Source organism: Emydura macquarii, unplaced genomic scaffold (genome assembly GCF_026122565.2).
Source record: "Emydura macquarii macquarii isolate MOO-44397 ecotype Brisbane River unplaced genomic scaffold, CSIRO-AGI_Emac_v2 contig_2422, whole genome shotgun sequence".
Lineage (NCBI taxonomy): Eukaryota > Metazoa > Chordata > Testudines > Chelidae > Emydura > Emydura macquarii.
In genome coordinates, this window is record NW_027132559.1 from 21,101,160 (window position 1) to 21,111,158 (window position 9,999).

At 42.6% G+C, this 9,999-nt stretch overlaps 1 long non-coding RNA gene across 1 annotated transcript; it reads right to left on the bottom strand.

The window, feature by feature from the left end:
* Window positions 1–326: 326 nt before the first annotated feature.
* Window positions 327–9,740, bottom strand: LOC137162100 (uncharacterized). Its single transcript, XR_010922278.1, has 3 exons — window positions 9,668–9,740; window positions 1,750–1,939; window positions 327–790 (listed from the first exon to the last, which is right to left on the bottom strand). It is a non-coding gene; the product is annotated as an uncharacterized lncRNA (long non-coding RNA).
* Between the last annotated feature and the right edge of the window lie 259 nt (window positions 9,741–9,999).

The following is a 9,999-nucleotide window of genomic DNA, read 5'->3' on the forward strand; positions in this document are numbered from 1 at the left end:
AATCCTCAATGATATTTAGGCTCCTAACTTGAGTGGGGTGTTTAAATACCTCTGAGGATCTGGACCTTAGTGCAGTTGGAGCCAGGATTTGGCAGTTTTCCTTGCCCTCAGCTCTCCCCTGCTGTGAGGGTACATGTACTGTTTCTTTGAAACTGTAGCCGGAAGCAAGGCAGGAAAGGGCTGGGTAAGGTTCTAAGCACAGTGGGAGACAGAACAACTTCAAAGACAGTGTTGTTTTTTGTTATTTCTAATATAATTCCTTGCTCATTGTTAGAAGAAAGTGACTCTTCCTGCAATTCTTTATCATGTTCACATGATGCCTGCCCTCACCCATTTGCAGGCTGATCAGAAAGAGGGTAGAGGGGCAGATCTTGGAGCTGTTTTTTATCCTACTTCCCCTCAGCAACTAAAGCTGCTCCTATGGTGTTGTGGGCCCTACACACAGTTGGGGAAGGATTTCTGCCGTTGTCATATTCCATCAGGGATGTTTGCAGTCTTGGCCATCTGATCAAATCGCAGGGCTTCTCTGTCAGAGTCTGGATTGCAAATAACCTTAGGCTGTCCCAGAACACACAAGGCTTGAAGACAGCAGACAGCCCAGTGACACTATCACACCCACAGATTCCAACAAGGATTTCAATGGGAATTGGGGAAAAAGAAGGAGGAATTCAGGTTCTGACTCTGCTACCCACCAATCCCCCAGGCCCTTGGCTTTTCAGTGATAACATCCTGCCTGCAGCTTTACCATGATGACAGTTCCAGCAGTCAGGGAAGTTCTAGAGTAATGAGGCTGGTAAAAGGGAAGAGATGGACAATTTTATTTGTGAATATTTTTCTAAGGAGAAAAACAAAACAGATTAGGAAGTGGTGATGATTACAAGGCAAAGCCTCCATCCCACTCCTCCCCACTTCAAGTCATTGCTAGACAATATTCTTTTCTTTCTACTGCTTGAGGCAGAAAAGTTCTGATTCACAGACAACTCTGACATCCAGCTTGCTAGGAACCAGCTACCAGTTGGAGAACATTGATATTAGCAGCCTGCAGCATTTCACGCAGGCATGAAAGTCAGTAGCACTGAGCTTAGCCACTGGGATTCGCTCAGACTCAGACAGTTCTGAGGTATCAACTCACATATTAGCAAGTCCCTCAGATCAGAGCTGGGCAACCTGGAGTATTTGTCTGACAATCTTAGCCCTTTTGGTATTATTGATTTCTCTGTAGACAGACATGGATTTTTTTTTTTTATAGAAATCATTCTTTCTTCATTGCTGTTAACATGTGACATGTAAGTTGTTCAAAATTGATCCACTTGGACTCTGTCTTCAGCTCTTTACTATTCATTATTTGAGATATGCGATTGGTCACCTAAGCTGCACAATAGTGTATTTAGTCCCTGACTGTACGACAAACTTTACAGCCAGGCATTATTTTGATTTGAATAATGAAGACCCTGGTTTGCATGTGCACAAGAACAGTCACCATTGCTACAGCTGCTCAAGAACGCTTTGAAAATAAAATTACAATAAAAATGGGGGGAAAAAAAAAAAAGGGGGGGGATGTGACCATGGCTAGTTCCCAAAGCCATTCAGATTTAGTGAAAGTGTTCTCAAAACATTTCCCCACTATTTGCCTAGCTCTAACTCGGACACTGAAATTCATTAACAAGCATCTTAAATGCTTGGATTTGCTAACCTAAGCAGACTTTGCCCTTGTGTGAGAAAGAGCCATAGAGAATGTAAATAATTTACCTTCTTCCATTATGCTGAGCAAGCGCTATCTTCCTCGCCCAGAGAAGAGAGAATGACTCAAAGGGGATTTTCTTTATTTCTGTGGAAAGAGCTCACCCTCCTCTTCTAAAGTACTGCATCCAGATGGGGTTCTGCTTCCTTAGCCACAGCTGACGAATACATTTAACCTCTCCTCCTCCATAGGCGGCAACTAATAGAAGAGGGGATGTGATCACATCTGAGATCCAGTCCCACAGGCAATCTTTCTCCTGTGCTTCTGTTCTGGATCTGCACATCCCCCACAGCGGGAGATTGTCTCACACAGCCGTTTCCCGGTAGTCTCTATTTAAAGTTTTTCAAAATATTCCTGGTGTGTGATCTCATTCTTTAATTTAGTATTTTTTAAACCAGACTACAGAGAAGCACCTGTCATGCTGAAATTATATGTTAATACCAGTGCTAGCTGTTTCTATTAAAATAAGGAAAACCCAGGTCTCCTAAGATTATTGAAAGTGAGAGATTTTAAAAATCTAATTTAAAAAAAACCCCAAACATTTATATCTTCTGTTTACTCCTCCCCTCCTCCGAGTTATATTGGGACAATGAAAGCAAACCAGTAGCTGTTTGTTTCAATTTCTAATCTTTTCAACTTTTCACCTGCTCTCATATATTTACAGGATGCCACAATATTTGAATTGCAAACTCTGGAGGGAATTACTGCTGAGAGCATAAACTACTTCCATTCTACTAAAATGAGATTTGAGAAAAAAAACTCAGAATTCAAAATTTGGGGCTTAACTTGACCTGGGATTTCTCTGAAATACTCAGTTACAGATCAGACACTAAATGTGCATGGGATCAACTTTATGAATTTGCCAATATGCTAGTTAGATTTTTAAGTTGAAATCTAAAACTAGATTTGTCAATTTGATAAATGTTCTAGCCAAGATTGGAATGAAATCTACTTAGGGTAACTCCTTTTTTTATTGAGTCCAGGGAATGTTGCTTAATAATTTTAACACTAGGTCAGTGCAACTTTTACCTTGGACAGTATTTTTCAAATCAAGACACTTAGTGCTCTCAACCAATTAACACTTGATTAATCAAGTGATGATACATGCTACCTTCTAGGTATGCACTGAACCCAAAGTAAAGTTTTGAAGAAATTATCAGGCAACATCCTATGTGCAGCAATTATATTGTAACACTACACAAATCACCAAATGTATTACATTTATGATCAAGTTAATCCTCAGTTCTTTAGTACATCTAACATTTATCACATTTCAATGCTTCTCCAAGGAAGGAGGAGAACTAAAAGGCTATTGTAAGAGTGTGTTTCTCTTACCGTTTGAATCGTTTTGTATGAAAGGGACAACATTTAGAATATCAAAAGCAATTGCATAAAGTTATTAGTTAAGTATCTCCTGGGCTAATTTGCCTGGGCTTACAAAGGAGAACATGTTTATAGCATTAGTTAAAATCCAAAATGTGGTTACTTGAGGCCTCATTAAAGCTTGTGGGCTCCATAAAAACCCTTCAGTAATTTATATTCAAGAACAGAAAGGAATACAATCTCTAAAAGGAAATCACACTCTTAGCCCTGCAACACTAGAGGAGGGAAAGTTGTTCAGACTGGTCCGAGTGTCTTATAACTTCACAAGGCTCTTTTGTAATTTTTCATTTTATCTTTTGTGATTTTTTTTTTTTTTTTTTGCATTCTCCCTCACACCCAGAGATCAGGTCCTGTTTGGTACTGGAGGGCAGGGACGCGTTACGGGTTTACAGAGCAAGTCCTCCCCATACTCACCCCAGAGCTGTGGCTTCTGCAACTCTGTCCTGTGAGACTGGGCCCAGCTCCCTGCTCTGGACATTGCGACCTGGTGCATGGAGTTGTAGGGATGGCTGGGCCAAACCTGAGGGATGCTACAACCCTCTGTGATTGGTTGCAACACCCAGAATGGAGAGCTGGGTTCCCCCCCCACCACAGGACACAAGCTGTAGGAACCATGGCTGCCGAGATTTTTGTTTGTTTTATTTTGCATGTTTGAAAACATGGGGCTCTACCAATAGACTGTCTGGGTTCTGCAGCTTATTTGTAGATCATCAACTCTTCTAGTCCTGTAACCCTGGATGAGAGGCAAGGTCATTCAAAGGGGTTCAGCAAAACTCTGAGGTCTACATGGTGGCCCCAAGTTTATATAACCTATTTCAGGGCCTGGGAGAAGGCAATTCTCTTATTTTCTATTGGGCACTGGTCAACTGGCTCTCAGATTTCAGCACTTAGTTTTTCTGCTGCTTCTGTCAATATCCAGTAGATGGCATCAGTGTATAATGTGTTTTTTAAATGCTGGGTTCATTTCAGTATTAGCCCAGCCTATTTGGAATTCCCACCTTTTAAAGAAATTTTTTACCATTCCAAAGCTATGCCCCACTTAGGTGCTTTTATCTTTCAACATTCATTTTTCTTCTTGTGCTATACAATTCCTATCACTTCTGGAGTGCAACAATCATTTACAAAGACAACAAAAGTCCCTTGCGGTCCCCCTAAATCCAACTGGATGCAGTAGAGAACTTAAACGCTCTGCCCTCCTGAGTGGGATCACTTAGTTGTGTAACCCAGATAATGTTTAGTTACATGGTAGCTTTTGTCAGAAGATTGAAAGCCTGCTTTAAGGAGAGAAGTCTTTCAAGTGAAGTGATCTAAAAGGAGCAAGACTGGGGCTCATCCTAATTGCTGGCAGAAAGAAATTACATAGCTTTGAGTCCTCCAGTAACTTTCCATGGCTCCACCAATGCCACAGTGGGTAGGGTTGATGGGGTTTGTGACAATTTTTCATTCACTTTTTTCCCCTCCTATTCTCTTCTTAGTCATAAGATAAGTTTCTACAACTGACAGATATCCCTTTAAATACTTTGAATAGCTCTTGAAAAACTGAAGCCATTTTTATGAATGAGACAAACTCCAGGATTCTTTTAATAAAACAGAGCTTTGTTTGAGTGGTTTAGAGAATCCCGTATGGCATGGAAAAATATGGGTAGCTAGATCTGGGACTAAGCTGGATATGCTACTATTTCCCTCCCCTGTTCTCTCTGTCCATTTCACTAGTGCACTATTATGTCAACTCTACCCTTTTGCAAACCAGTCGCCCACTTAAGTGCCGTGTAATAAAATAGTCACATCCAAGCCTCTCCATAAAGAATGAGGGCAGATTCTCTACCTGCTCTCCTCCCTTTGTGCCACTCAGGTGTTACGAAAGAGAGGAAGCCTCCCCTAAATTCACTTCTGAGAATACCTCACTTTGGTGCGTAGTTCCTACGGGGCCATACAGAGGTGTGGTAAGTGCCTGCACATAGTAAGTCTATGCTGCATTTGAAACCTGTGGCAGTGAGTCTCAGCAGCTATGTCTACAGACTCAGGCTCACACCATGGTGCTAAAAACAGCTGTGTAGACTTGTGTCTTGGGCTGGAGCTTGGGCTCTGAAGCGCCCCCTCGCTTCAGGGCACAGAGCATGGTCAGCTCCTTCTTGCCTGGAGCCCCTTCTAGCCCATGGTTCTGCCCTGATCCCTGTAGCAAGGTGCTGTTATGGGGCAGACTCATTTTACATGCCCCTCAATCGTGACCACAGGCAAAAGTGTAGGGTCCCTCTTCTTTCCTTTCTACATCTGCAGCAACTGATTCTTTCCAGTTGCTGTAGCTCCTGTTCTGGGCACTTCCAAAAAAATGTCCTCCCCCCATCCTTGCAACCCCTCTGTATGTTGATTTGGAGGGTGGACACCTGACAGTCGAGGAACAGGTTCACGCCTGGCTGCTTGGTCATCCTTCCTTGATTGTAGGGGGTTTCAGATCCCACTGCTGGTACCAGTTACAGTTGCGGGGGTGGGCCTGCCCTCTGGCATGAAACCCCCTTGTGGTCCTGTTGGGACACTCAGCCCCTGCTCAGGTTCTTCCAATCAGTGACCCAGACCAGATTACCTGAAACAAAATGCCCTCTTCATGGGGTCTGGTTTATTAACTTTAACACACCAAAAACAAAAACAAACCCCAAAACCAGAGTCCAAACCATTTTTTAGGCCTTTGAGTTCATTCATGTTCTCGGTCCCTACAAGGCTCCTGGCAGCTTTCCTTCCCTATTCAGAAGACCCGGGTGTCATCCTGAAGTTGTATTGAACTTTGAACAGTTAGTTACTCTCCCTCTCTTTCCCCCTCCAAAAAAAAGAAGTCCCTCTGCCTCTCCTGGATCTGGGTTGTATTTCAAGTCAGCTGGAGGACATCAGCTTGCTTCTCCACCCCTTTTCCCCCAAGGAGTTGCTTTAACTTCAGACTTGGAAGGCTCAGTAGTCAGAAGTTCTCCTGCTGGCATCTCCCTTGCTATTATGGAGGGGGCAGAATATATATGCTGGTCCTCTTCCCAGAGTTCATCCCAACTACTTTGCAAGGCTCCTGGCTCCAGTTCCTTAAAGAAACAGTAATGGAGTTTACCTCAAAAAATACAACTTATTCCTGGACATGCATCCCTTCACAAATCTCTCTTATTTTCTAGGTCCTTGAATCCATAAAAGACCTCCTAAAAATCTTAGAACAGGGTGGACTAATATCCTATCAGCCTTAAGAGGATGGGGTACCCTGTCACATTAGTCTTCTTGCTTCTCACTCCATATAGCTCTGGAATACCATAGAGGTCCCAAAGAGATGGGCAAACCATGAAATCCCTTTCCCCCACCCTTACTCAGCTAACCCATAGAGAGAGGATTTCATTTTTTAAATTAAGGGTTTAAAAACAAAGATGGGGAGCAGGGGGAGATTTTAGCCAACTTTTTCCAAAACATTTGAGTTCCAGGAACATAAACTGCTTGTAGTTTTTACAGCATAGTGGCCCTGTGCTATTTAGCTTTTTAATCAATGGAAGAAAAAAGGTAAAACCACCACTGAAGTTTACAGATGCACAAAAGTCAGGGGATAGGTAAATAAGGGAGGGGACAGGTCACCGATACAGAGATCTGGCTCACTTGGGAAGGTGCGTGTAAGCAAATCAAACAATGTATGTTTTAATATGGCCAGATGTAGTTGTAGACATCTAGGAACAAATAATGTAGGTTGTATTTACAGGAGGGGGGGGAGGGGGAAGGGAAGAGGATCTACAGTGGGAAGCAGTGCCTCTGGAACAGATCTGGGGATCATGGTGGATATTCTGCTCAACAAACTACCGGAACATTATAGCCAAAAGGGTTTATTCAATCCTGAGATACATAAACAAGGGAATCTTGTGTAGGAGTAGCAAGGATATTTTATGACTGTATTTGGCACAGGTGCAACCACTGCTGGAATACTTTGTCCAATTCTGGTGCTCACAATTCAAGAAGGATGTTGATACATTGGAGAGAGATCAGAGAAGAGCCATGAGAATATAAAGCATGCTTTAATCACTGATTAAGCTAAATAGATAGACTCTAAGAGCTCAACAAAGCAAAGGTGACTGGAGAATTGCTAATGTAGTTCATATTTTTAATAAAGGGAAAAGTGATCCAGGAAACCACACGCCTGTTAGTTTGACCTCACTTGTACGCAGGGTCTTGGAATACATTTTTTAAAGGAGCAAGTAGTTAAGGACAGAGGTAATTGGGATAAAATACAACAGGTTTTACAAAAGATAGATGGTGTCAGACCAGCCTGATCTCTTTCTTTGATAAGAGAACACTTTTTTTAGACAAAGGAAATGCAATAGATCTAATCTACCTGGATGTCAATAAGGCATTTGATGCAGTTCCGCATGGGAAATTAGTTAAATTGGAGAAGATGGGGATTAATAGGAGAATCGAAAGATGGATAAAGAACTAGTTTTTAAATCATCAGGGGTGAAGTTTCAAGGGGAGCAGTGGGAGGGCATGGGAATACCTAACTTGCTAACTGTTCTCAATCAATGTGGAGGGGATGGTAGGCTGGGACTGCCTATGATGGCATATGGCCCTTCAGCAACTGCCAGTAGCAAAAAGTCCCCACCTGTTGAAGATGGGACACCAGATAGGGAGGGCTCTGAGTTACTAGCAAATTCTTTCCCAGGACTCTGCCTGGTAGGTCTTGCCCACATGCTCAAGGTCTACCTAATTGCCATATTTGGGGTCAGGAAGGAATTTCCCCCCCGAGGCCAGACTGGCTGAGACCCTGGGGGTTTTTCACTTTCCTCTGCAGCATGGGGCAGGGGTCACTTGTTGGTTTGAGTAAATGTTGAAGTCTCTGTAACGAAGTGTTAAAACCACGATTGAGAACTTCAGTAACTCAGCCCGAGGCTATGTGGTCTATTTCAGGAGTGGATGAGGATCTCTGACCTGCAGTGTGCAGGAGCTCAGACTAGATGGTCCCTTCTGAGCTTGTAATCAATAAAACTGTAAAGAAAATAGAGCCTGCATATTTAAAACTGCATGTTCAGTTCCTTCCTATTAAAGTCCTCTGACAGCTTCCACTTATATCTGAATCTTGCTGGTCTGCAGGAGTTAGTTCCGAGGCTTTTATTCTATTTCAACATTGTTCGTTACTTTTATTTGACACAGTGCTAGTTAAAACACACTTAAACATTATTGTAGCCCTTTTAAACAGAGGAAACAAGTAGAAGGTGAACCTTCTTGAACCATTAGATGTCACTGTTGTGTATGTAATGCTAATTTGCACACACACTCCTTGCAAACACTACAGCAAGGTTGTGCTCAGAAAAGTGACTGTATAAAGGACCCCATTTTCACTCTACAGATCTGGCCCCTCTAGATCTACTTACTCCTTTTACTGCCAATAAAAGGATGGGAATGGAACTCTTCAGGCTTATGCACAGTTCCATATTTCAGAGGGTGCCAAAAATACAGTTTGACTCTTGATCAGTTTTAATTTGTGAAGCTGGTAGCTAGACAACACTTTACTTGTAAATTGATGATAGGATATTACTGAAAGACGATACATATGGAACCCCTGCAATGACAATTTTAGAGCTACTTAACATGGTGAAGGCACGCTCCAGTACTTCAGCTATAAATGAGACAAAGCATCCTTCACTGAGGCACGCGGGGGAGATTTCTACTTGCACCTAATAGGGTTGCATATACGTAACTGAGAGCTACATGTGACAAGGTATTTAGCAAGGCCATCAGATTTAACACTATCAGCAACAGCCACTTTTCATAGCTGTCTCAGTAACCAGATGGGAAACACAGTTTACAGTGTTGAGAAACAGCATTATTCTTCAAAAAGGAGGGAGCTGTTATTTCTAACCAGAGTCTGACAGCTACTTCACTGTCTAGCTGAATAGCTCTGACTAGCTCACTTCAAACACACACACACACACACACACACACACACACACACTTTCCCCTGTCCCTGGTCACATGGAAGCAGGCTTGCTGAAATAGAAAATATTAACTTCTTGCTACTAGTCCTGTCCTCCCTAGACACTCATTGTTTCCTAATGGTCATCCACTTTTTATTCCTGTAATTAAAATGCATTACTACTTGTCAGCTTTCTTTCTTTATATTTATGATGTCAAATGTGCTCCTGTTAAGGCAGTCAGATATAGCACAAGGCAGATTCTGAGCCCACTAGTATACCCAATACTTGCATCACTAGATGTTGTTCATTAGAGCCTAGGGGGGGGGGGGGGGGGGGAGGGGGCGGCGTCATCCCTGAATTCCCTGCATCTCATTAGGTTATGGTGCATTCCACAGCTGTAACAATCTGGAACCAAGATTGTCAGACGCAAACTTAGAGGGCACACTCACCATTAGAGTACCCTTTGAGTCAGGATTGGAGGTTTTAGGAACCTTAGCTACAGCCACCTGTGGGTTTTCTATCCACCCTACAAAATTCAGCCCTCCAGCTGAGAAGCATCTAAATCCAACCCCCTTAAAGGGAACAAAAACTCAGATCAATATCCAAAGTGTCTCAACAAATCTACCTGACTATGAGTTCTAGCATCAGTCTCCTTCTTCCACTGCTCTAGTACCAAAGTTGAGTCTTTTAGCTTTTCCACCCCCTTCACAGGGATCTCTATTTTCCCTGTGGCTCTTCCCTTCAAAAGGGACTTTCTCTTTCCCCCCCCCCCCCTTTTATGAGGTCCAGATGTTCATTAAGCATCACCTGATGCCTCTTAGTTCTTCTCTTCTGGCTGAAAAGCAATAACCTAATTATTGTTTGCAGTATTGAAGAAGAGCCCTGGTTAGCTCATAAACTTGGCTCTCTTACCAACAGAAGCTGGTCCAATAAATGATGTTACCTCACTCATCTTGT